Source organism: Lepisosteus oculatus, chromosome 9 (genome assembly GCF_040954835.1).
Source record: "Lepisosteus oculatus isolate fLepOcu1 chromosome 9, fLepOcu1.hap2, whole genome shotgun sequence".
Classification (NCBI taxonomy): Eukaryota; Metazoa; Chordata; class Actinopteri; order Semionotiformes; family Lepisosteidae; genus Lepisosteus; species Lepisosteus oculatus.
The window spans coordinates 24,041,131-24,066,911 of NC_090704.1; the positions used below are offsets into that span (position 1 = coordinate 24,041,131).

General features: G+C 38.6%; 1 protein-coding gene across 1 annotated transcript in view; it reads left to right on the top strand.

Moving 5' to 3' along the window:
* Positions 1 to 25,781, top strand: part of LOC138241222 (acyl-CoA-binding domain-containing protein 6-like) — a 496,682-nt gene that overhangs the window by 416,250 nt on the left and 54,651 nt on the right. The gene's annotated exons all lie outside the window — the stretch shown is intronic.

Consider the following 25,781-nt stretch of genomic DNA (forward strand, 5'->3'; position numbering starts at 1 on the left):
TCCGTTTTTTAATATGCCCCCCCCATTTGTCTCTGAGTCAATTTTTTGAGTAGAGAGGGGAGGAAGACAATGCTAAAGCCTTCCTCCCTTGCTCACTGTAGAGAGTCCCTGGTGTCCAAACCCTCTCCTGGGTGCTGTGGTACAAATTGGTTATTCCTGTTTCTTCTGTTTCTGTGTGCTCTGGCTCTGTCACTGGGGTTATTAAAGCCCCCCTACCTTTCTTTGGGGGGGGGTTGATAGTTTTGGGTGTAAGCAGAGCTAACTTCTTGGGGCTCATTGATCAAATGGCTATATACAGATGGCCAGGTGTAAGATTGCTCTAGAACATTCTAGATTTTCTAGAATTGTTATGTTCTAGATCTACCTCCTCAGTCTGAGGCTCGGCTAGGCCAGTTTTGACATGCCATGTGTCTTCTCTGAACTGTGTGGTAATTAACAATGTTTGCAATAGCATCTTTATCAGTAGGAAGCCCCAGAACAAAGAAAGACACATATTACCACCCTCATTGAAGTCACTGGTCATTCTATACAAACTTCTATGCAAAGTCAACATTGTCCTTGATACCTGCTGTTGCCCCCACACCCATTTTATTTCACTCTGTGACAGATGAAATCATTTCTGCCATCAGCTCTGCTTGTTTTTTCTGGCGTTTTGGCTGTGGTTCTGTGAGGTATGATAGCTATGTTCTGTGTTTCAGGGCTGCTATACCATGCTGTATGCACTGCAGGGAGAGCAGCAGCTGTTGGAGAGACCCATCGGCACTAAACTGCCGTTAATCCCAGGGTCTAAACCTCAATTTTGCAGGACTGCTCTTTCGGAGAAAGTAAGTGTAACCTAAAATGAAAAGCATGAATACATTTATTCTTATTTAAATCCAAACATTTAAATTGTAAAAAATGACATGTTTATTCATGGTTTTCTTTCTTTTTAAGGGTAAACCAACATGTAAAATTGTATAATATGAAATGATACCTGGGACACATTAACACATTTCTGTGTGTGTTAGTATAATGTGGTTGCTGTAATGATAAAACTGTAAGCAAACTGTCTTCCCTTGACATCTTTGTGCATATAACATCAGGAGTAAGGTTATATATTTTTCTAGACGCAGTATATTGATCACATTATTGAAATTCAGCTGTACTGTATGCCTTAAAGCTTATTGTGCTTACTGTCTTTTTGCAATGTAGTCATTTTTAGTTGGCTACAATGACTGAGAAATTGGAATTTGATTTTCAAGAACATAGAAAAAAATGATAACAGCGATTCTGGAGTAGTCTTCCAAGAAACTGGCGACAGCCTTCGGAGGGGGGAGAAAAAAAACATTCTCATTTTTATGTTCAGAAACATAGGGGGATACATATCTGTGTTTACCTATACATATCATGTTTTAATAAAATACTTACCTTCTATTTCAGCTGCACCAGCCATCTCCTGACTTCACTCTGACTGATCCCCACGGTTTCCTTTTGGATTCGAAGTACAACAGCCTCCATGACCCCCACCTGCGCACCTATTACCATCGCAAGGGCATGCAGGAGTCTCTGCAGAACAGAGGCTTAATCAATGAGCAGAAGAAAGTAAGGCTGTTTGGAGTTTGTGCAAAGAATGAGGCTTTTTTGGTACGGTGAAGGAGTGAGGTGTTGTCAAAAAAAATAGACCAGGTTCTAGCTCATTTACAGTGCCTTGCGAAAGTATTCGGCCCCCTTGAACTTTTCAACCTTTTGCCACATTTCAGGCTTCAAACATAAAGATATAATTTTTTTATTTTATGTGAAGAATCACCAACAAGTGGGACACAATTGTGAAGTGGAACGAAATCTATTGGATTTTTGAAACTTTTTAAACTAATAAAAAAATGAAAAGTGGGGCGTGCAAAATTATTCGGCCCCTTTACTTTCAGTGCAGCAAACTCACTCCAGAAGTTCAGCGAGGATCTCTGAATGATCCAATGTTGTCCTAAATGACTGATGGTGATAAATAGAATCCACCTGTGTGTAATCAAGTCTCTGTATAAATGCACCTGCTCTGTGATAGTCTCAAGGTTCTGTTGAAAGCGCAGAGAGCATCATGAAGACCAAGGAACACACCAGGCAGGTCCGTAATACTGTTGTGGAGAAGTTTAAAGCCGGATTTGGATACAAAAAGATTTCCCAAGCTTCAAACATCCCAAGGAGCACTGTGCAAGCGATCATCTTGAAATGGAAGGAGTATCAGACCACTGCAAATCTACCAAGACCTGGCCGTCCCTCTAAACTTTCAGCTCAGACAAGGAGAAGACTGATCAGAGATGCAGCCAAGAGGCCCATGATCACTCTGGATGAACTGCAGAGAACTACAGCTGAGGTGGGAGAGTCTGTCCATAGGACAACAATCAGTCTTACACTGCACAAATCTGGCCTTTATGGAAGAGTGGCAAAAAGAAAGCCATTTCTCAAAGATATCCATAAAAAGTCTCGTCTAAAGTTTGCCACAAGCCACCTGGGAGACACCCCAAACATGTGGAAGAAGGTGCTCTGGTCAGATGAAACCAAAATTGAACTTTTTGGCCACAATGCAAAACGATATGTTTGGCGTAAAAGCAACACAGCTCATCACCCTCAACACACCATCCCCACTGTCAAACATGGTGGTGGCAGCATCATGGTTTGGGCCTGCTTTTCTTCAGCAGGGACAGGAAAGATGGTTAAAATTGAGGGGAAGATGGATGCAGCCAAATACAGGACCATTCTGGATGAAAACCTGTTGGAGTCTGCAAAAGACCTGAAACTGGGACGGAGATTTATCTTCCAACAAGACAATGATCCCAAACATACAGCAAAATCTACAAAGGAATGGTTCACAAATAAACGTATCCAGGTGTTTGAATGGCCAAGTCAAAGTCCAGACCTGAATCCAATCGAGAATCTGTGGAAAGAGCTGAAAACTGCTGTTCACAAACGCTCTCCATCCAACCTCACTGAGCTCGAGCTGTTTTGCAAGGAAGAATGGGCAAGAATTTCAGTCTCTCGATGTGCAAAACTGATAGAGACATACCCCAAGCGACTTGCAGCTGTAATCGCAGCAAAAGGTGGCTCTACAAAGTATTAACGCAAGGGGGCCGAATAATTTTGCACGCCCCACTTTTCATTTTTTTATTAGTTAAAAAAGTTTCAAAAATCCAATAGATTTCGTTCCACTTCACAATTGTGTCCCACTTGTTGGTGATTCTTCACATAAAATAAAAAAATTTATATCTTTATGTTTGAAGCCTGAAATGTGGCAAAAGGTTGAAAAGTTCAAGGGGGCCGAATACTTTCGCAAGGCACTGTAGCTGTAATAGTTTCCAGTAGCGTGATTTAACTCATGTCTGCACTCCAGCATAGATGTATTCGGTGGGCAGGCCTTTGGTTGTAATCAAAGCATGTAATAGTAGATGTAATCAAAGCAGGCCTATGGTTTGTGCTAAAGTCCTTATGCTCAATAGATATTCAAACACAGAGTACTTGACTGTGCTCTAGATTTGTAAAATAAAAATAAAAACATTTAACCTCCTAGACAGTACTTGAAACATGTTTTGTCTGTTTTCAGGTCCTCTGCTCTTTGAAAGAATACAATCAATATCATAACTACCTTAGCAATGTGAAGTTGCAGTATGACAAAAATTATGTGACTAAACAGGTAAGTGTGATGTTTTTAAACAACCGTCCATCTGATTCTGACTCTTCATCATAGACTTCTGCCTTTATCCAGCCCGCAATCAGTAACGTTTCTAGATGAAGGCTTCCATAAGATCTCTCCATTATGCACTTTTGAATATACTGCTGTCATCATGTCATCTTCAAGGAAGTCTCTACCTTGACTGTGTTTGTATTCTAAGGATCAATTTCAATGTTTTCTTTCAGTTTCTTCTCTAATTGCTATGAAGCTCATTTCTGTTTTAGTGTTTTGACGCTGATGATGTTGTTGCTTATGTTTGTCACTGCTCTAGCCTATTTTAGCTTCTTCTTGTTAGTTCAGCCATACTGTACATCTTTTCATGATACTTTGTGTTGTTTATAGCCCATATAGTCCTTTCTGCATGCAGGATATGGGTTTCATATCATAAGAATAGTTACGAATGAGAGGAAGCTCTTTAGCCTGTTTGGTAATTACTTGTTAATTGGTCTGTGAGTCTCATCCAGCTGTTTCTTGAAAGAAGTCAGCGTTCAACAAGCAGACTTGACTGTGAGGATTTTGAATATTTGAAACAGGTCGCCTTGTAGTCTTCTCTGTTCACGATAACAGAGTTAAAAAAAGATAGTTTTTTTATTCATTGAGGCTGGGCAATATATCTGGATGTTTTTCTTTGTGGTAAACCACTAATTGTACCACCCGAATCGGAGCATTCACTGCTTATCTGTACTGCGCTGTAGACTTTAATCCATTTTCAGTGCAAACAAATGTATTTTTCCAAACACATGTTAATACAGGCAGCTTTTGTGTGTAGTCCAAAACAGAATTTATAAGTCTTCTTTGCCAGACAAGGCTGAAAAACGACTTGAACTTCCATCCATCCCTTTCCATCCACGTCATCTAATCTAACCGCCTCATCTAAGGGCTGCAGGGAGCAGGGGCCTATCCCAGAAAGCAACGGGCTTAAGACGATATACACCCTTGACCAGAATTAAGTCCATTGCAAGACACACACAGACACAAATTCACTCTAGAACCAATTAGACACCTTTTTTTCTACCAGTATAGTATGGCTTTGGACTGTGGGAGCAAACCAGAGCAAACCGTGAAAAACCCATGTGAATATGGGGAGACCATACAAACTCCACACAGACAAATCACCTCAGGCTCAGAATAGAGCCCCTGGCCCCAGTGTTGCGAGATAACAAGGTTAACCACTGTATCCAAGATATACATCTTAAATTGAAATGTTTAGATCAACAAACTACAGTAGCTCAGCCTTCACTCTTATACATATGCAAACACATTCTATCGGTGTGAGTTCAAATTAAAAATCTAATGGAAAAAGTCAGTGTTGGTTTTGAAGTGCACACTCGGCTATAATAGTGCTTAGGAGAACCTTGCAATGAAGGGAGTGTGGCACTCTAGTAAAAGGCTGTGCTGGCTTTCAGAAAACAATAGTGAAGAAGTTCTTGGAGCTCCAGGAGCAGAACGAGATTCCCAGGGATATCAGCTTCACCGATGTGAGGGAATGGCTCCTTGAGGAAGGATCCAAGAATATTTCAGACCAGTTTATGGCTAACAGAGACAGGTAATAACATATGGAAGCTCCTCACTCTTTAACAGCAAGTTCCTGCCTTTTGGATTCCTGATTTGTTGTATTTGTATCACATTTTTTTTTGTTTCGCTGTAAATATGTGTAAATATTTTACTGTTATGCTTAAACATTAGATGTCAAGAATACAACTGTAAGTAAAGGTTTGCCTTAAGTTAATTAATTGTGCAAGCAAGTGGAAGTCTTGACTGAGTCAAAGTTTTCCAAAAGATGAACATTTGCTCTACGGAAATACCACATTCACAAATTCCTCTGCTGCTGTCTGACATTGCCTTGTGGATTAAGCTTTCTTTTCTGTTGTTGTTTATGAAGGCACCAGGCAGGAGCTCCGAAAACAGAGGAGATATGCAGTGGTGAAATACAGCGTATGAGAGGTCTGCAGTACAGCAGACAGGATGAGGTATGAGAATACAGTTTGATTTATTTTGACCCAGGGCTGCTCCCGGTCATCACCTGGATGACAGATCTTTAATAGCTGGTTTCCTTCTGCATCTTAAACTGATTAGAGACATTTATATCCACTCTGGCAAGTGACCTTGTGACACCTCTGTAAATACAGCATGATTGGGGAGCAAGCAAAAGATAACAGGATCTCTAGCATAACTGTTTTAAAAGATGTTCTCTTTCTGACAAGTAATTAAGCATTTTATGTTGCAAAATGCGAATTAAAAAAATTCTCTCACCTTATACTTTATACGCCTCTTCCAGCCGAACAGATTTCTGCAGAGTGGATACCCTTAGTGAATCATGTTACTGTATCGTCACACTTAGACTTCAGACACTTTTCATACGCTTTTATGAATCTTACATTCCACACTGTAGCTTAACTCACTTTTAAAACACATAGTTTATTCACCCCTTTCATTGATTTATCAGCTTTCAAATCACCAGCATTATCAATATATAGTATTTAGCCTCATCGGTTTTCTACATCAGTTTAATCATGTTTCTTGTTTTTTTTCACATTTTCACTGTACATTGCTGTATGGTATGTTATTTTCCCAGTTATTTTGTCTTTGGGCTTCCCAGACCACATTCAGCTGCTGAATGCTCCTAATATGCTGAAAAATGCCCAAAGGCCTCAATTGCTAGATTGTAAAAAGGGGAGAGATTCAGCTCCACATGATCTAACAGATTCCTCAATATTTAATGTACCACCTATAAGCAGGTGACATATATAAATATAAATGTCTAGTAGCGTAGCTGTTTTGTGCTCAACACAATCTAGCTTTCTGCTGTTTCTCATCTGCTTTGCCTTTTCACTGACGGCTCTACAGATGTGGAAAATCAGAGAAAGGGCTTTACAGATGAGGATAGAGGAAGATGCCCGGAGGGAGGTGCGACAGGCCCAGCTGAAGAAACAGACCAGAGCTAGAAGGCACAAAAAGGTACTGGAGTAATGAATGTTTGGATTCATCCTCTTAAGGTGAACTTTTCTTCATGCAAATTCCGGACTTGACACTGACCTTGCAGGTATATTTTGTTGTATTTCCAAGATGACCACCTATAGGTTTAAATTAATAACCTAAACGAATACTTTTTGGATCCTCAGTGACCACAATGAGCATGGTATGTTGGCACCTCATTCAATTCATGGTTATAGCACTGCATCTCCAAAGCCCATGGTTTATCTCCAGCCTTGGGCACCTGCCTGTGGGGCATTTATTCTGCGTGTTGTGGATTTTAATTCCATGTAACATCCCAGAGACATGCTGCTTTGCATAATTGGCTGTTCTAAAGTATCCCTCAGGGGTATCTCCCCAAGAGGATCCAAGAGGGTGGTTGATGATCTCTCCTCTTCATTACCTAAGCATTAGAGGAGAGACATTGCTGCTTCAATCTCTTATACCCAGCCTGCAAGGTTCTGAACTACACACAGAGTCTTTCATCCAAGTAATGTTGGACCCAGCCTTTCTTCTTCTGAGCTCTGACCAGACCCAGCTTCCCAGCTTCAGGGTGCTGTAGATTGAGATGAGATCGGAGTCTCCTGTAGTTTTTACTTGAGCTGGAATTTCAGTGGTGCCCAACAGCTTCTGTCTGATACTAAATTAAAATGTGACCTTATGGACGGGAAGTTTTCTACTAGCAACATGTTGGGTTGCAAGCTAGTTCATTTGTCATTAAATACTAGAGTAATGGAAAAACATGTGCTTTTTAATACAAGATGTTCAACAATGAGATGGACCTTTTCATCTTTTGTTGAGAGGCTTTCCTTTTTCTTTAAAGAATAGCCACTTGTGAAAGGTTTTCTGTCATTCTCAGGCATTTGAATTATATGAAAGGAAGGTTGCTCTCCTGCAGCAAAAGCTAAATGAGAGTTTACAGGAAAGGAAGGATTTTGAGAGAGAAATGCAAGACAGTATTAAAAGGCAATATTTTAAAGAAGTACTTCAGTCTGGAAAATAGGGTAAGCTTCTAGATCCAATATTTTGCAGTGGTACAACTGAGATTTAGTTCACAATTTAATGTGTTTTAGTTTGTTGGCCAGAGGGAATGATGCAGGTTGACAACATATTGATCTAAACTATCTGAAAGGACTATTCAACTAAAAGGATGTTTTCTCTGTGGCACAGCTTCTACTGAGATCGTTAGCACGGAGAAAAGAGATGTTACCGTTGCTAATGAGAAGAGTTTTAAAATCACCAAAGGTCAGTATTTTAATTTGTTTCTAGAAAAAATAAAGGTTTTGAAAAACGTTATGTTTTGACAAATTTTCCAATGCAGCTGCAGAGAAATTCAGTGGGTGCTGATATTGGGTGAAAGATATTGTGAAAGACAATGGAACATATAATCCAAAAAATCAGTTTAATTAAATTCAGTTTTATTTGTATAGCTTACTCAGATAAAAACATGTCAATTGTTTTGTGTCATTTAATCAATATTAAATGATTAATGCACAAGTGTTGGGTTTTGAAAGCTTGGTAACATCTACTGTTAAGGTTGAGGAAGGTTCCAATTAAGTCTGGGGATCTCTGGGCAGCCATTGTGCCACAGTCTGGTGCAGTAAAATTGTTGTGAGCTAAGGTGTGAAAATTATTTAAATTATATGGGTAAACAGATAAATAAATCCTAATCAGCATCCTAATTTTATCTATGAATAAATACATGTTTTCTGCCTTTTTTGGATGTTAATTGGATTGATCACTTTTTTTATGCATGCCATGAGAATTCTAATGCGACAATAATTCTTTTCTCTTGGGTCAGTTCATATTTCACCTGACTCCACTGAAGAGGTGACTACTGATTCCAACTGGTTTCATGAAGTCCCTCTGATCAGTCAGCTGTCTGATGGGTAAGTCCTACATGCTGCAGTTGTGGTATGTTAAGCATCAGTGCGTACAGAAAGTTTTTATTTTAATCATTTTAGTATGGTGATGTGTAAATGTTTAAAGAGGAACTGTTTTCTATTTTTAACTCACTTCCCCAGCTGCGTTCGTTAAATTGCTTTTTCTCTCTTTGCAAATGCATGAATCAGTCTGTTAACAGTACAGTACATGTGCACATTTTCGTGTTAGCTCATGTGCATTTTTCCAAATCCTAGATATAGTTTACCATAGACTGGCTTTGTTGTAATGACTAGAACATTGACTTTGAATATTGATATTGACAATGACTAGAGCAGCAGTCAAAATACACTAACTGAACCTTCGCAAAAATAAACTGTTGTATTGTACTTATGTATAACTCTGATCATACTGCATTACAACAACAATAATAAATTAGTCATATTAAAACACATTTCTATCATAATAACAAACAATATGTTGTGGCACCAGTATAAAATGTGAAATTTAGCTGAAGTTTTGACAGTGGGAGAAATGTCTGGTCGTGTTTGAATGGATGTTATGTTTCAATCAACAACCACCAGAGGGCAGTAACAACTAAGTAACACTAAGTCATCAAATGTGTTGAAAACGCATTTTGGGCTTTGTCCTGAATGATGCAGCAGCAACATACAGTTGTATGCAAAAGTTTGGGCACCTCTGGTCAAAGTGCATGTTTCACAGAATCTTTAAATTCTCTAAGGTCTAATTTCTATGAAGTTAACAGGGTACAAACATAAACATGACATATTTCTGCACATTTCAATGAAGAATTACTATTTATTTTCTGAATTTAACTGTATTTGTTATGTGTCAATTATGCAGTACCCACTATGAAACTGGTGAGATACATTGCGCCTGACCAAGTAGTTGTTGTTGAAAACACAATGATGTAAAATACCAGTGATCTTGCTTCACATAGGAACACAATTGTACCATACTCGCTAAAGTGTTATGGAACAGTTGCAGATTGAAGTTTAAGATTTATAATTTCCAATGTGCTATTTTGTTGCGGTGATTTTTATTTTATAAGCCTCTCATATTAAAGTTAAAAACCTAAGCAAGTTTTAGACATTCAGTAGGTAAATTGAAAAAGTACGAACACAATCGTGGTTAGGTGGCCATCTTTTTTACACAGGAATATGCTTTAAAATAGATTAATTGTTCTGCCACTAGAAAAGATGCCTATATATTTTTAATTAGTCACCATTTTTTAATATTGCAAAATAAAGTTAGTATTTTGTCCATGTAGTAGCAATGTCACACTAATTATTTTTTATCATAATGTTTTTTAATTAAAAATTTACAATAACAATAACAATAACAATAACAATTTATATGGACAGGTAAGGTACACTGCTTGTAATGTCTGAATGTAATGGATGCATTTTATTTTTCCAGATAGCTTCTTGAGGTTAAAATGCACAGTGTCATAACTAAAGAACAAATGTAAAGAAATATGTTAATTTGTTCCTTCAGTACAGTAAATCCTGAATTTTAGTCCTAGCTGTTGCTTAGTTGTTCCTTCCCTGACATGTTCAGATCAGCTCCCACTAGGTTTTGATTGAGAGAATATTAAGCTGTCCAGGTTCCAAGGGGGTGACTTCACTTTCTACCATAGACTCGATGCCAAAAGAACCCTTTGACACTGCCTCCTCTGGAATGAAACAGGGGTCTGCACACTTAATTATTTATAAATTAAGGGATCCACTTAAAATATGCAATACTGACCATTCTATTTCTTTGGTTAGACTGGTATTCTGTTGTTCTTGCTTCATTTATATATTAGAAATACTGTACTGTATATATTTTTCTATACATACAACCTATATCTATAATAGATTTTTACTATACTGTATAGACAACAGTATATTTGTATTAGTTGCATCTGTGCTGGCATTCAAAATTTGGTTGCAAATTTCTAAATGTTAACATGGGAAACAACGAACCCTGACAAGTAAGTAAAAATAGGTCTTATATTGATAGGTGATAAATGTTTTGTTTGCACTGAATTGTATTGAAACAAATAAATATCTGCAAGAATCCAATAAAAATGTTGCTGCTGCTCCTCAAACTTCTAGAGGCAGCACAGAAACAGGATCCATTGATCGTACTTTTGACTTGAGTTCAGTTGCAAAAGGCATTGTAAGGACTTTATTTGGAAAGCTCAAATCTTTACTCACCCAGACTGAAGAAGATGTATCTAGTTCCAGTTCTCCTGCTCAAAGCAATGCAAAGAGCTCAAGTGTCAGCTCTTCAGAAACAAATTCAGTGTTTTCTGATTATGTGTCAGATATTTCAGATTTGTGCACTTATACAGTAGAAACTGCTGGAGCCATTTGTGAAGCAATGAAAAAAGAGTTAGACCAGGAGGTTTATTGCACAACAGTGGCAAAGAAGGCTTCAGATGAAAGCCTTCTGGCTAGAGAGGTTGTTACTTCAGTTTTGGAGTACCTTGAAGAGCAATATATTTTAGACACCATTAAAAGCCCTTCACCATATCCTGAAGACTGGGAGAGATATCTTTCACTGCATCTGTTCGACCAATAACAGGTGAAGGTTCTAACTGGTCCATTTTGGTGCACATGAGCTGCTCGGTGCTCCGGGTTTCCATATCATTGTCAGCTTGAGGAGCATCTGAAGACTCGATATCTGAATGTTGGAACTTCATAATTTCTCTCCCAAGAGAATTAACTATCTTTTTGGCCAGGTTCTCACTCTTGGCTGCTACTGCTTGCTGTAAGTTGTCTTTGGAACCAGCACTCTGCAGCAGTTCTCTGTAAATACAGCTGGCCACTTGTTTGACAGAAACCAGCTCACATTGGATATTGCTTCCCATTGTTGGATTACATTCTGAGGTATCTGGGGCTGTAAATAGTTTCTTCGGCACATTGTCAATAATGCCCACAGCAAATTCCCTAAGCTCCCAACAAGATAAACTTTCCATAATCTGTTCTTGTTTCTCCTCCCCCCTTTGGAGAAATAGGATGAATTCTTAAGAGCAGCTTAGTTAAAATTTGTTTCACAATATCTGAATATGGTAGCTGAGTATAGTGAGTAGACATCGCGAGACAACGGAACGGGAGAGTAGAAGGCGGGAATATATGGTGTAAGGGAGTGATCTGGGTAGTTAATAAAATAGTTAAAATAATATAAGAACGACTCTTTATTAAGATACACAACATTTATTGGGACGAGAGATGAGTGCTTGGCGAACTCAAAGCGAGCAGAACACTGCAGATTTTAGTTCTCGTGCTGGTTGAAACGAACTCTTGAATTTTCGGACTGTTCGTTAAGCTTGCGCCATGGAAGATACGGCCGCCGCGCCGAGAAGTTTTGCTTATGCCCAGCTTTCTCCACCGCTTCCACTGAACCTCGGAGCTCCGGATTTGTATACGGAATACAAGACATGGATGAAGTCGTACAGATGTTTTGAAATAGCCAGTGGATCTACAGAAGCTCCGGATGCCTGAGACGGGCTGCATTACTGCACTGCATCGGGGCGCCCCTGCAGCGGATTTTCGCCAACCTCGCTGGAGAAAAAGGTACATATGAACAGACTAGCTGCCTTAGACGCTTACTTTACACCGCGGAGAAATGTGGTTTTGGTACGGCATAAATGTAGGAATTCGTCTCAGGACGAATCTGTTGATGCTTTTGTGAATTCACTAAGAGAACTGGCTAAATCGTGTGACTTTGGAGTATTGGAAGCTGACATGTTAAGAGATCAACTTGTGGGAAAATGTGCACATAAGAGACTGCGTGATAAATTGTTGTAGGAGGGCTGACTTTAGAAAGAGCTCTTACAGTCGCTTACAATTCATGAAGCTGCTCAAGCAGAATCAAGAAATGCTTTCTGACCACAGTGACAAAGCCAGAGAGAGTCATGTTTACTTCACAAGAAACAGTGAACGGGGCGCTCGTTCAAACTTTACAAACAAAAGCCGAGCAGCCGGACGCAGTCAAGCTAGAGATATAGAAGAACAGGGGACGGCTGACATATAATCATATAATCTCCAGGCTTCTCTCGGGTCCCAGAAGCTAACAAGGTGTCACACCAACAGCTGATGAGCAGGGCTTATCCATAGTGTCTTCTGGCTGGAAACTGTTTTCAAAACCACTTGGGAGTGTTGGAGAAAAGCCTTTTGGAGACTTTGTCATAGAAGACTGTCGTTTTTTTACTTCTGACTGTTCGACCAATAGCAGGTGAAGGTTCTAACTGGTCCATGTTGGTGCACATGAGCTGCTCAGTGCTCCGGGTTTCCATATCAATGGCAGCTTGAGGAGTACTGGACTCAGGGCTGGAACAGTTTAGCTGGATGTTCTTTAACAGATTATCTGTGACTCCATGTACTATTTCAGAAGAAACAAGAGAAACTTCAGAAGACAGAGCACTGGGTGTTGCCTTTTTGTTGTGCTCACTAGTTATTTTAATATCACCCATCACCTCATCAATGATCTCACTTGCTTCTCTGCTAATACTGGTCTCTGGTGAAAGGGATGAACATCGGGAAGCTGAATGTGTCAGCTTGGAAATGTTGGTCACCATAGAACTGATTATGGTTTTGACCACTGTCTCATTTCTGGTGGCTACAACTTTCTGTAGAACCTGTTGGGATCCAGTTTGACACAGCAATTCATTGTGAACAGAGCTGGCAACCTGCTGAATCTTGTGTGGTTCATGAAACACATCATTATCCTGTTTCACAACTGTTATCTCCTGGTTTTCGGACGAGTCCTGCAACACACTGTCAAAGAGGTCCACAGCTATCTAACTCAACAAAGACACTCCTCCTCTTTTATCAAAGTCGGGTATATCTGCAGTAGCAGGGTTTGGTTTTGCATAAGGGGCTATGCTAATTGGAGGAATTTGAGAGAGTTTTTGGGTTGTATTACAAATACTTCGTACAAGATATTGAGATTTGTTGTTTTGTTGAGATTTAACTCCACAAGTCTGAGTTCTTGTGTCCGTCCTATCCGAGCCCGAAAGTATTACAATATGTATCTTTATAGCAGGTGGTGTACAGCTTTTTAGTATAGATTACACTTTTCTAAAAAGTATTTAAAAAATAAATGCGATTACAATCTAATCTTTCCACGTTTGATCCCAAGAAAAATAAATCTAAACGGGGAGAAAGCTATGCTGAAAGTTTATTAAGATACTTAGTTGACAAAGATATCAATTTATGTTGCATTTGTCTGATTGTGAATAAAAAAAACACATATATTTAAACCCGCGTTTGCGATTTAAATCAAATCGCGATTTAAATCAATATAAATGTTTATATTGTAACGCATAGGTGACTATTCATTGTTATTAAAATTACTTAAATTCGATCAGAGTGGGAGTCAGGAACCTAACCCACAGCGCCACCGGCAAGGTCATATGCAGAGTGCTGAAAAAGCACTACAGAAACATTATCAACAGACAATGTACAGCGTGTACTATTCTTGTGTTGCGGTACATGAATATAATGATATCGTTATTAATTTCTTTAGATACGCAATTCCATATTATATTCCCTTTTAATCAAATTCTAAAAGTATGCTTGTTGACTCCGGTATCACGTTAGTTAAAGACTTCGAAGCTTAAAATGTTTAGGGAGAAATAAAATACTGGTGTGTATTTTTTAGTACCGAGACCAGCCATATACTGTATGTTTATGTTCCAAAATTAATATCATTTATGGCCTTCACACATGTTACAGTATGCTTCTATTCTTTTTATGCTCAGCTACTAAGATTTCCCTTCAGTGGTAAAATTCCATATAAATATTCAATACTTAAACGGGCACAGTAAAGACATTTAAATCTTTCTACGACCGATCAACGCACCACGATTGCCCCTGTCGGTCAACCAATCACGCACCGCGGTATTTTGCATCATCTCGTGTTACGATGCGTGATGACGTAGGCAATTACCCCCGGTACGTGCCTGTGCCGCGCACTTTGAATGGCTGCATCTGTAAATCCAGGGTACAGTGTCTATGATTTTTTTTTGTCATAAAGAAATTACTATTGGATTTAAAAGTTTTTTTTCCATATCATTGTCAGCTTGAGGAGCATCTGAAGACTCGATATCTGAATGTTGGAACTTCATAATTTCTCTCACAAGAGAATCAACTATCCTTTTGGCCAGGGCCTCACTCTTGGCTGCTACTGCTTGCTGTAAGTTGTCTTTGGAACCAGCACTCTGCAGCAGTTCTCTGTAAATACGGCTGGCCACTTGTTTGACAGAAACCAGCTCACATTGGATATTGCTTCCCATTGTTGGATTACATTCTGAGGTATCTGGGGCTGTAAATAGTTTCTTCGGCACATTGTCAATAATGCCCACAGCAAATTCACTAAGCTCCCAACAAGATAAACTTTCCATAATCTGTTCTTGTTTCTCCTCCCCCCTTTGGAGAAATAGGATGAATTCTTAAGAGCAGCTTAGTTAAAATTTGTTTCACAATATCTGAATATGGTAGCTGAGTATAGTGAGTAGACATCGCGAGACAACGGAACGGGAGAGTAGAAGGCGGGAATATATGGTGTAAGGGAGTGATCTGTGTAGTTAATAAAATAGTTAAAATAATAAAGAACGACTCTTTATTAAGATACACAACATTTATTGGGACGAGAGATGAGTGCTTGGCGAACTCAAAGCGAGCAGAACACTGCAGATTTTAGTTCTCGTGCTGGTTGAAACGAACTTTTGAATTTTCGGACTGTTCGTTAAGCTTGCGCCATGGAAGATACGGCCGCCGCGCCGAGAAGTTTTGCTTATGCCCAGCTTTCTCCACCGCTTCCACTGAACCTCGGAGCTCCGGATTTGTATACGGAATACAAGACATGGATGAAGTCGTACAGATGTTTTGAAATAGCCAGTGGATCTACAGAAGCTCCGGATGCCTGAGACGGGCTGCATTACTGCACTGCATCGGGGCGCCCCTGCAGCGGATTTTCGCCAACCTCGCTGGAGAAAAAGGTACATATGAACAGACTAGCTGCCTTAGACGCTTACTTTACACCGCGGAGAAATGTGGTTTTGGTACGGCATAAATGTAGGAATTCGTCTCAGGACGAATCTGTTGATGCTTTTGTGAATTCACTAAGAGAACTGGCTAAATCGTGTGACTTGGGAGTATTGGAAGCTGACATGTTAAGAGATCAACTTGTGGGAAAATGTGCACATAAGAGACTGCGTGATAAATTGTTGTAGGAGGGCTGACTTTAGAAAGAGCTCTTACAGTCGCTTACAATTCATGAAGCGGCTCAAGCAGAATCAAGAAATGCTTTCTGACCACAGTGACAAAGCCAGAGAGAGTCATGTTTACTTCACAAGAAACAGTGAACGGGGCGCTCGTTCAAACTTTACAAACAAAAGCCGAGCAGCCGGACGCAGTCAAGCTAGAGATATAGAAGAACAGGGGACGGCTGACATATAATCATATAATCTCCAGGCTTCTCTCGGGTCCCAGAAGCTAACAAGGTGTCACACCAACAGCTGATGAGCAGGGCTTATCCATAGTGTCTTCTGGCTGGAAACTGTTTTCAAAACCACTTGGGAGTGTTGGAGAAAAGCCTTTTGGAGACTTTGTCATAGAAGACTGTCGTTTTTTTACTTCTGACTGTTCGACCAATAACAGGTGAAGGTTCTAACTGGTCCATGTTGGTGCACATGAGCTGCTCAGTGCTCCGGGTTTCCATATCAATGGCAGCTTGAGGAGTACTGGACTCAGGGCTGGAACAGTTTAGCTGGATGTTCTTTAGCAGACTATCTGTGACTCCATGTACTATTTCAGAAGAAACAAGAGAAACTTCAGAAGACAGAGCACTGGGTGTTGCCTCTTTGCTGTGCTCACTAGTTATTTTAATATCACCCATCACCTCATCAGTGATCTCACTTGCTTCTCTGCTAATACTGGTCTCTGGTGAAAGGGATGAACATCGGGAAGCTGAATGTGTCAGCTTGGAAATGTTGGTCACCATAGAACTGATTATGGTTTTGACCACTGTCTCATTTCTGGTGGCTACAACTTTCTGTAGAACCTGTTGGGATCCAGTTTGACACAGCAATTCATTGTGAACAGAGCTGGCAACCTGCTGAATCTTGTGTGGTTCATGAAACACATCATTAAGAAATTGGTGAATGACTCCAAGAGTGCAGTGGGGCAGACTTTGCAGCCTTTTTTGTCCTACATTCATTAAAAGGTAAGAAACCTTTATTTATTATTTGTGTCATCTCCCAGAAAGTGAGGTCAGGATATACATTGTCTTTTCGATTTGTTTATTTTCACAGGTTTCTCTTATAATTCAAAAGCCTTTTGTGCAATACAAATACAAACTTTGTTTTGGGATTTTTTATATTCCTTCCTAAAAGACTGTGGACATTGGGTATCTTCTATACAACGATCAACCTCCAAAGTCATTTAAACCTGCTCCTTCATCTTTTGGACACAGCAAAGGTAAGTAACATTTTATAATGTACAAGACAGAAGGACACAGAAAATGGGGGGGAAAAAAACATCATAGACAACACAACAAACAATAGAATTGTATCTGCAAAGGAACAAGTAATAGGTTTATTCCATGCTGAAAAAAAGAAGAAAGAGAACACAACGTTTCGGCCGTGGAGCCTTCTTCAGGTGTGACACGGATGCTAAAACGGGCACAGTAAAGACATTTACTGTAAATCTTTCTACGACCGACCAATGGACCACGAGTGCCCCTTTCGGTCAACCATTCAAGTACCGATGATGTTTTTTTGCGTCATCGATGCGCGACGCCGTAGCCAATTACCTCCGGTACGTGTCTGTGCCGCGCACTTTGAATGGCTGCATCTGTATGGCTACTGAATATATGGCTTTATTTACTCATTCTCTCATTCATAGTCATGGCCTACACTATCTTGGTCTACATACATCAAAAACTTTTTAAAGACACAACAGATAGAAAATCAAGGTACTGTATATTTATATACAGTCACTACATTTTTTAACTTGTACTTCATAGCAACTAAAATGTTTATAGACTATTAAATGATTTGATTTGATTTCCTTCATAACTTGATTTTCACTGTCTTCAGGCTTCGTTGATAAATCACACGCAGCAGACAAAACATCCATGACAGACTTTACAAGCAAGCTGGAAAGCTGATTAATTGCATCATGGTACATCTGTGAACTGGGCACTGATGGTTCAGTACTTTTCTGTGGTCTGTGATCCTTGGCAGTCAGAGACATTTTCTCTGAAATCTTTTGGGAGACTTCAATTCCGTATTTGTATCACAGTCTTGAAAAAGTGAAACATCCTTCTCATTTGTGTCAAACATTGGAGAATCGGGAAAACTGAGGCACTGCTTCAACAGTCTTTTCACTGATTTCTCAGTAAATGAATACAACAACTGCATAGAAAGCTCTGAGGACTTTGGATGGGATAAATCCTGAACTACTAGACAGCTCTTTAAAGTTGGATCTGAATTAGATTTGTGAGCTGTGCCCAATTGTACTGTAATTCCTGATTTCAAAATTAAATGGAAAACATTTTTGACAAGTTCTTCTGAAAATACACGCAGAGATCCACTCGAGACAAGTTGTTCCACTTTCCTTTCAATAGGACTCATTGTAGAACTTTCTGTGGAGGTCATGACTTGGTCCTTAGGCTCTTCTGAAACCCTTGTCTGCAGTGGGGAGAGATTATGCTTTGCTGTGGCTCCTTGTACTTGAGATGCACAGGGCGCCTCTTCAGCTGAAAGGTTTTCAATGTTCAAATTAACATTATTGGAATGGGTTTGAAATGCTATATTCTCAGTGACGAGACCAGCAGCACACCAAACATGGGACCGGGGAACTTAATTGCTTTTACATGTCAATTGATTTTCTTGTTCTGCTGTAGTGTAGGTTGATCCTGAAGCTTTGATGAAGCATCAGTCAGGACTCTATAGGGAGCGTCCCGACTCATGACTTCTGTGTCATCTGTATAAGAATCAATCAACATCCCAGGCACATTTGAACAGAATATTCTTTACGGTTACTTTTAGTGTACTCTTTATGGACAGTGTCATCTCCACTAGACATCCTGTCTTTCCCATATTGTTCACCAGAGAGGTGCATTGTTTCATAATCTGGCGAGTTTGTTACTGACATGCTTTTCTTAGTCAAGTGTGGTTCACTAAAGCTCAGGTGTGAAACCTGGACTGAAGGAGGAAACATCTCAAGTGAATCTGCTGATCTCTGCTCTTTAGCAGATAAAACTTTCCTTGCTTTGAACAAAGACAGGCTCTTCTGATTCCAAAAGTGTTTCAGTTTGTTCTTCACAGTTTTGAAGAGCTCCTCAGTCATTGTCCTAAGGTGCTCAGCTGTTCTAGTATCAGTTTTAATTTCTGATGTTCCTGGTAACAGGGCTGTATCACAACTTTCTCATTTAACTTTGTAGTCTGTTGAGAAAGAAATCTTCAAAATGCATGTAGCGTAATGTAGTCTTTCTTAAACATCAACAACAATATCTGAAGCCAGTTCAGTGGTTTGCACATGAGAAGAAGAGTCTGAGGACATTGCTTCTTGATCATGTTTTGTTGCATCCGGTGTTTTACATACATCATCAGCTGTACTGTTTGGTTGCTCTGGGAGATGGGCAAGTCCAGAAGATATAAATTTTGCAGCTGCTTTTTCAATCATTTCACTTATTATCCTTGTTGCTGTACTATGGAATACAGAGCTGGAGGTCCTCAGCATCTTCTCTGACCCTTCACTTTCTGCATCTGATATGATGCTCTGTCCAGAAGAGGAAACACTTAAATTGTCCTCAACCAAGTTCATGTCCATTTTCCCAATTTGCTGTTTTGAAGAAATGTTTTCAGATAACACCACCTTTGGAGGATATCTACAAATCTCCATTGGAATTTGATTAGGGACTTGTCCTGTTGCCTTATCAATATCAGATAATATGATTTCTTCAACAGGAGATATCTGGGATTTTGATTGATCTGGAATATTCTCCTCTCTTATAAATGTAGAAGCATCTCTCTCCCAGTCTTTAGGATATGGTGAAGGGCTTTTAATGGTGTCTAAAATATATTGCTCTTCAAGGTACTCCAAAACTGAAGTAACAACCTCTCTAGCCAGAAGGCTTTCATCTGAAGCCTTCTTTGCCACTGTTGTGCAATAAATCTCCTGGTCTAACTCTTTTTTCATTGCTTCACAAATGGCTCCAGCAGTTTCTACTGTATAGGTGCACAAATCTGAAATATCTGACACAGAATCAGAAAACACTGAAGTTTTTGGTGAAGAGCTGACACTTGAGCTCTTTGCATTGCTTTGAGCAGGAGAACTGGAACTAGATACATCTTCAGTCTGGGTGAGTAAAGATTTGAGCTCTCCAAATATAGTCCTTCCAATGCCTTTTGCAACTGAACTCAAGTCAAAAGTACGATCAATGGATCCTGTTTCTGTGCTGCCTCTAGAAGTTTGAGGAGCAGCAGCAACATTTTTTTTTATTTTTTTATTTTTAGAGAACAAAACCAAACCATTTTATATATGAACATCCATTATTCAGCCTTACATGTCAGGCACAAATTCCTGTTTGTTCCCCTAATTTTTACAGTTACATAACTTTTTAACAAAACTATATACATTCAAAAGAAGGAAGATGTATACATTTATGAATATGAAAAGGAAGTAGACTATATAAATGTATCTTATTACATTTCAGTTATTCTGTATCTCAACAAAATCTGACCTTAAAGGTTTAATGTGCTGAACCCATCTAAACCAATATTTGACCATTTTTTTCATTTGTAATTTTAGAGAAAATGTTATTTTTTCCATTAGATATATTTCTTTTATTAATTCAATCCAATCATTCATTGTTGGTAGATCTGTGAGAAGCCACTTTCTTGTTATAGCTTTCTTCCCTGCTGATATAAGGACTCCAAACAAATATTCATCTGTTCCCCTCCAATCAAAATCCAGTTTACCAAAATATAAAGCCTCAAATGTAAAGGGTACATTCCTTTCAAATATAGTTTCCAGGGCCTCATGTAATTCATTCCAGAAAAGCCTTATTTTAGGGCAGTTCCAGAATATATGCCAATGATTACCTTGGTTTCCGCACTGTCTCCAACACTTAGAGTTTTCCTCAGTATGGTGCGCCTTCTGACCCGGAGTAATGAAAAATCGAACAATGTTTTCCCAGCAAAACTCTCTCCATAAATGCGAGTTAGTACATCTCCATTGAAATTCACAAATTTTAAGCCACTCTTCATTCGAAATTCTAACTTCACTTTCTTTCACCCATTTATCTTTTATATTCTCTGTAGAATATGATTTCTTTTCCATAAAACTTTTATATAATCTAGATTTAATACCTTTGCCTAATTCTGATTTGTAGGCTTCTATAACTATTTTCACTACTCCATCATTAACAATATCTAAATCTCCCCTTATAATCTCCTTATTAAAATAATGGCTACAAACTGAAAACTTTGTAGCTGATTCTTATCCATTATATTACAAAATGCAGTTATTCCTTTTGTAATCCAAAATTTAAATCTATTATCCAATTTATTTGGTTTAAACTCTGTATCATAGGCGCACCATCTGAGTATCTTTATTGCCTCACCTAAATTATACTCTTTTGTGATCATATTCCATGTCCTAATTGAAACTTTATCCATGGATTGAATATTTTTTCAGTAATTTTGTCTAAATTTCTATTACCTAATAGTGTCTGAATTGGGGGGCTATTTACAAGGGACAATTCAATATCTTTCCATCTGTCTTGATATTCTGGATTACAGGAATTAATGAGAGGTTTAACCTGAGATGCATAATAATAATCTTTTAAATTTGGTAAAGCCATACCCCCTTTATCTTTTGAAAGTTGCAATGTTTTGAAACTAATTCTAGATTTTCTCCCCTCCCAAATAAACCTAGAAATCATCTTATCCCATTCCGAAAATTGTTTTGTAGAGAGTTTTACAGGGAGAGCTTGAAATAGAAAGAGTAACTGAGGCAGCAGATTCATTTTTACAGATTCAATTATAATACCGAAATATCTTTTGGTAAATAGACTCCTAAATATCTCATTGAACTTTGGGTCCCACTTAAGGTGGTATTTGCCTTTTAAAAAATCAGGAGGGTTGTAATTAAAAGTTAGAATTTGTGTTTTTTGAACATTTAACTTATAGCCTGCCAGCAAGCCAAAGCTATCTAAGAGTTTCATTACTTCTAGAAATGAACTAGTGGGATCTTCCAGATATAATAAAACGTCATCTGCCTACGGTGCTATCTTTTGCTCATTACCTTGTATAGAAATACCTTTTATTTTGTTATTTTGTCGTATCCACTGGGCTTGTGGCTCTATATATAGAGCAAAAAGCAATGGAGATAAAGGGCAGCCTTGTCTAGTCCCTCTTTCTAAAGTTATTCTATCGGATAAATAACCATTTATTTTAATTCGTGCTGTTGGCTATCATATAAAGTTTGAATACCTTTAATAATATTTTCACAAAACCCAAACCTACCTAAAACCCTATAAAGGTATTTCCAACTAACAGAGTCAAAAGCTTTCTCAGCATCTAGGCTCATCAAAGAAGCTTCTAAATTATGTTGCTGAATATGGTTCATGATATGCAATGTGTGTCGAATGTTATCATGGGTTTGTCTATTTTGAATAAACCCTGTTTGATCATAGTATATCAAATGAGGGAGAATCTTTTCAATTCTTTTAGCCAGTATTGCTGTATACATTTTATAATCCACATTAAGGAGTGAGATTGGTCTGAACGATCCACAATCCAATCTATCTTTCCCCTCCTTAGGGATAACTGAGATGATAGCCTCTCTCCATGATGGGGGCATTTTCCCATCAATAAATACCAAATTACAAGCAGAAAGAAGATTTGATATCAATTCAGCTCGGAAGGTTTTATACCATTCTGAATTAAAACCATGAGTTCCAGGTGATTTATTAGCTCTGAGGCTCGTAATCACTGAATTCAGTTCTTCTCGTGTTATAGTCGTTTTTAATATATTATTTGGATCTTCCGTAAGAGTTGGTAAACTGAGAGATTCCAGAAAAGTATCCATCTTTTCTTCACTTTCTGAATGGGGTTGTGTATATAATTTTCTGTAAAAATGTGTTAAAGTGTTTTGAATTTCTTCCCATTTATATAATACACCATTACAGTTCTGGTCCCTTATTTTATATATTGTATTATCGGTCTGTTGTTTTTTTAATTTTCTTGCCAACAGCTTTAGTGATTTTGACCCTGATTCATAATATTTTTGTCAAGTAAATATATATTTTTTCAATTTCCTGTGTATGTAAGACATCTATTTTGTTTCTAAGCTTCTTTATTTCTTTCATGATTTGTGAATCCTGTTTTTCTTGATGTTTTTTCTCCAACTCTTTTAACTTTATAGTCAGATGATATAATTGTAGTTGCTTTACCTTCTTCTTATGACTACTCAGAGCAATCATTTTCCCCCTTATAACTGCCTTTAATGTATCCCATATCATCTCTGGTCTCACTTCCCCATTATCATTCTCCTCCAAAAATCGTTTTATTTCTTGTTTTATCTGTTCTTTACATTGTGGATTGTTCAACAGACTTGAGTTCATCCTCCATGTTGTATTTTCCCGATTACTTAATCGTATGGACAATGACATAGGAGCATGGTCTGAAAAATTACTTCTGCCAATATCACAATCTTGGATCCTATGTCTATCTCTCTTGTGTATAAAAAAATAATCAATCCTTGAATATTCCAAATGAGGGAAGGAATAGTGAGTGTAATCCCACCCACTTGGATAGAAATCTCTCCAAAGATGTATTATTCCCATTTCCCCCATCAGTACATTAATCTTTTTATACAGTGACTAATCTCTCTGAGAAGATATATTTGTAGAATCAAGCCTGGGGTTAAGACGCACATTCCAATCATCCCCACAAATCAGTACCCCTTGTGCATTAACCATCAAATCGACCATTTTTTAATAAAAATTAAAATCACTACCAGGTGGAGCATATACATTAAGTAATGTTAGTAATTCCCCTTCAATTTTTCCCAATACTAATACATATCTCCCCTCCTTATCTTTAACTTCTGTAAGCAACTCAAATTGAACCTTTTGAGATATCAGTATAGCCACTCCTCTCCTATGGCCAGATTTATATGAGGAGAAATAGATTTTTGAGAAACCCATTCTCCTTAATTTCTCATGTTCCAATACACTCAAATGTGTTTCTTGTAAAAAAGCAATATGAGCCCCTTTCTTCATTTTAGACAAAATCTTACTCCTCTTAAGAGGGTTAAGCACTCCATTAACATTAAATGGAACTATTGTAAGGTCTTGCTTGGACATACTTTATGTAAATGGTAAAACTTTCAAAATCTCTCCCATACAACATATGTTTCATATTGTTAAACATCCTCTTCCTATAATTTTTTTCTAATAATGCACCACAATCAAAAAACACAATAAACAAAGACATTAACCAAACAATCTTAAACAAAACTGTATCCATCTCCGTCTCTTTCAGAGTACTTTCTTCCAACTGTGCGGTTCTTGTCAAACGAACCCTATGTGGGCTTCTCTCCGTTAGGGAAATCCTCCTTCTCCTCTGGAGGAGGGCCCTTAAGTAGGGGGCGGTGGCAAATCCGAACTTATATGATAAAGAGAAAAAAAAAAGGAGTGTAACCAGAAAAATAAAAAGTCACTCTGGTCGTAATCACCAAGTATTTGTCCCGACATGTACAAATTCTCTTAAAACATGGCAGGAAACTTATTTTTTTTTAAAAACCCTTAACTATTAAATCACGACCAACTCACTATCAAATTTCTTCAATCTTGCGAGGGGGGTCTTCTCCTGAAACTCTGTAATTTCTCCTGATATTGCTGTTTTGAGGAATGGTCTTTTCCAGGACCACCCCGTCTTCCAGCCTTCTGCCAAGTAAACAGTCGCTTGATGCTGCTGAATGGTATAGGCAGGTGCCGTCTTCGTAAAACACCCGCAACCTCACTGGAAATGGAGTCTGAAATTTAATTTTCGGCGATTTCAGCTCCTTTTTTACTTCAGAATATTCCATACGTTTTTTTAGTACTGTCGGGGGGTAATCATTATCACCCTAAAAGTGTTTGTTATTGTGGAAGAGTTCTTTCTTTTGCCAAGCTTTACGCAACACTAACTCTTTTATCTTGTAGCTTAAAAACGTGGCGACAATGGAGCGCGGTTTGGCGTCAGGGCCTTTAGGTCTCGGCGCTAACGCTCTATGCGGCCTTTCAATTCCCAGGTCCACGTCCTTCGGTAAATCAAGTTCCCCCCTAGCAGATTTTCAAGGAAGGTGACCATGCAGCGACCCTCCGATTCTTCGGGGATTCCGTAAATCCAAATGTTTTCTCTGCGCGATCTTCCTTGGTGGTCTGTTAATTTAGTTTCTAAAGTAATTTGTCGTTGCAAGAGTTTCTTTATCGCAGTTTCTGTTGTTAAGACCCTTGTTTCCACTTCTTCGATCCGTCCCTCTGCTTTATCCAGTCTCTTATTAACCTTGCTCAGCTCCTGTTTAATATCCATAAGCTGCTCTTTATTATCCCGTCTGAAGTCTCTAAGTTCGTATAATATTTTCTGAAGACTGGCGTCTGCGCCATCTTGTTCAGAGTCCGTTGAGCTACTTCGACTATGGTCCGAAGTTGCAATTTCGACATTTTCCACGGTCGTTAGTTTTCTCCTGCTTCTCCTGACAGCCCATTCAGCCATAGTTATTATTTTTTCAAACGTAATGTAGAAAAAAAAACACTTTTTCAGGGCTTTATTACAAAGTTGCTGGGAGATCCGTATTTATGCTGCCTTTCCCATCCGCATTCTAACCGGAAGTCAGCAGCAACATTTTTATTGGATTCTTGCAGATATTTATTTGTTTCAATACAATTCAGTGCAAACAAAACATTTTCAAAAACAGAATTTACAATGTCCTTGGCAATAACAGTGACCCTATTGTTGGGAATCTGAGATTTTGGACTTCTTTTTTCCAAAATGGAGATTTCTGCAGCTTCTGGGAGCAATAATGACTCTTTTGAGTTACTCTCATGTAAATTGTTACCCGCAGGGGTGAAATCCCGCTTTGTTTTTTCAACGATCTGAGAGACTATCTGCTCAGCAATTTCAATGATTTTGGCTTTAGAGATCCCAAAAGCAATA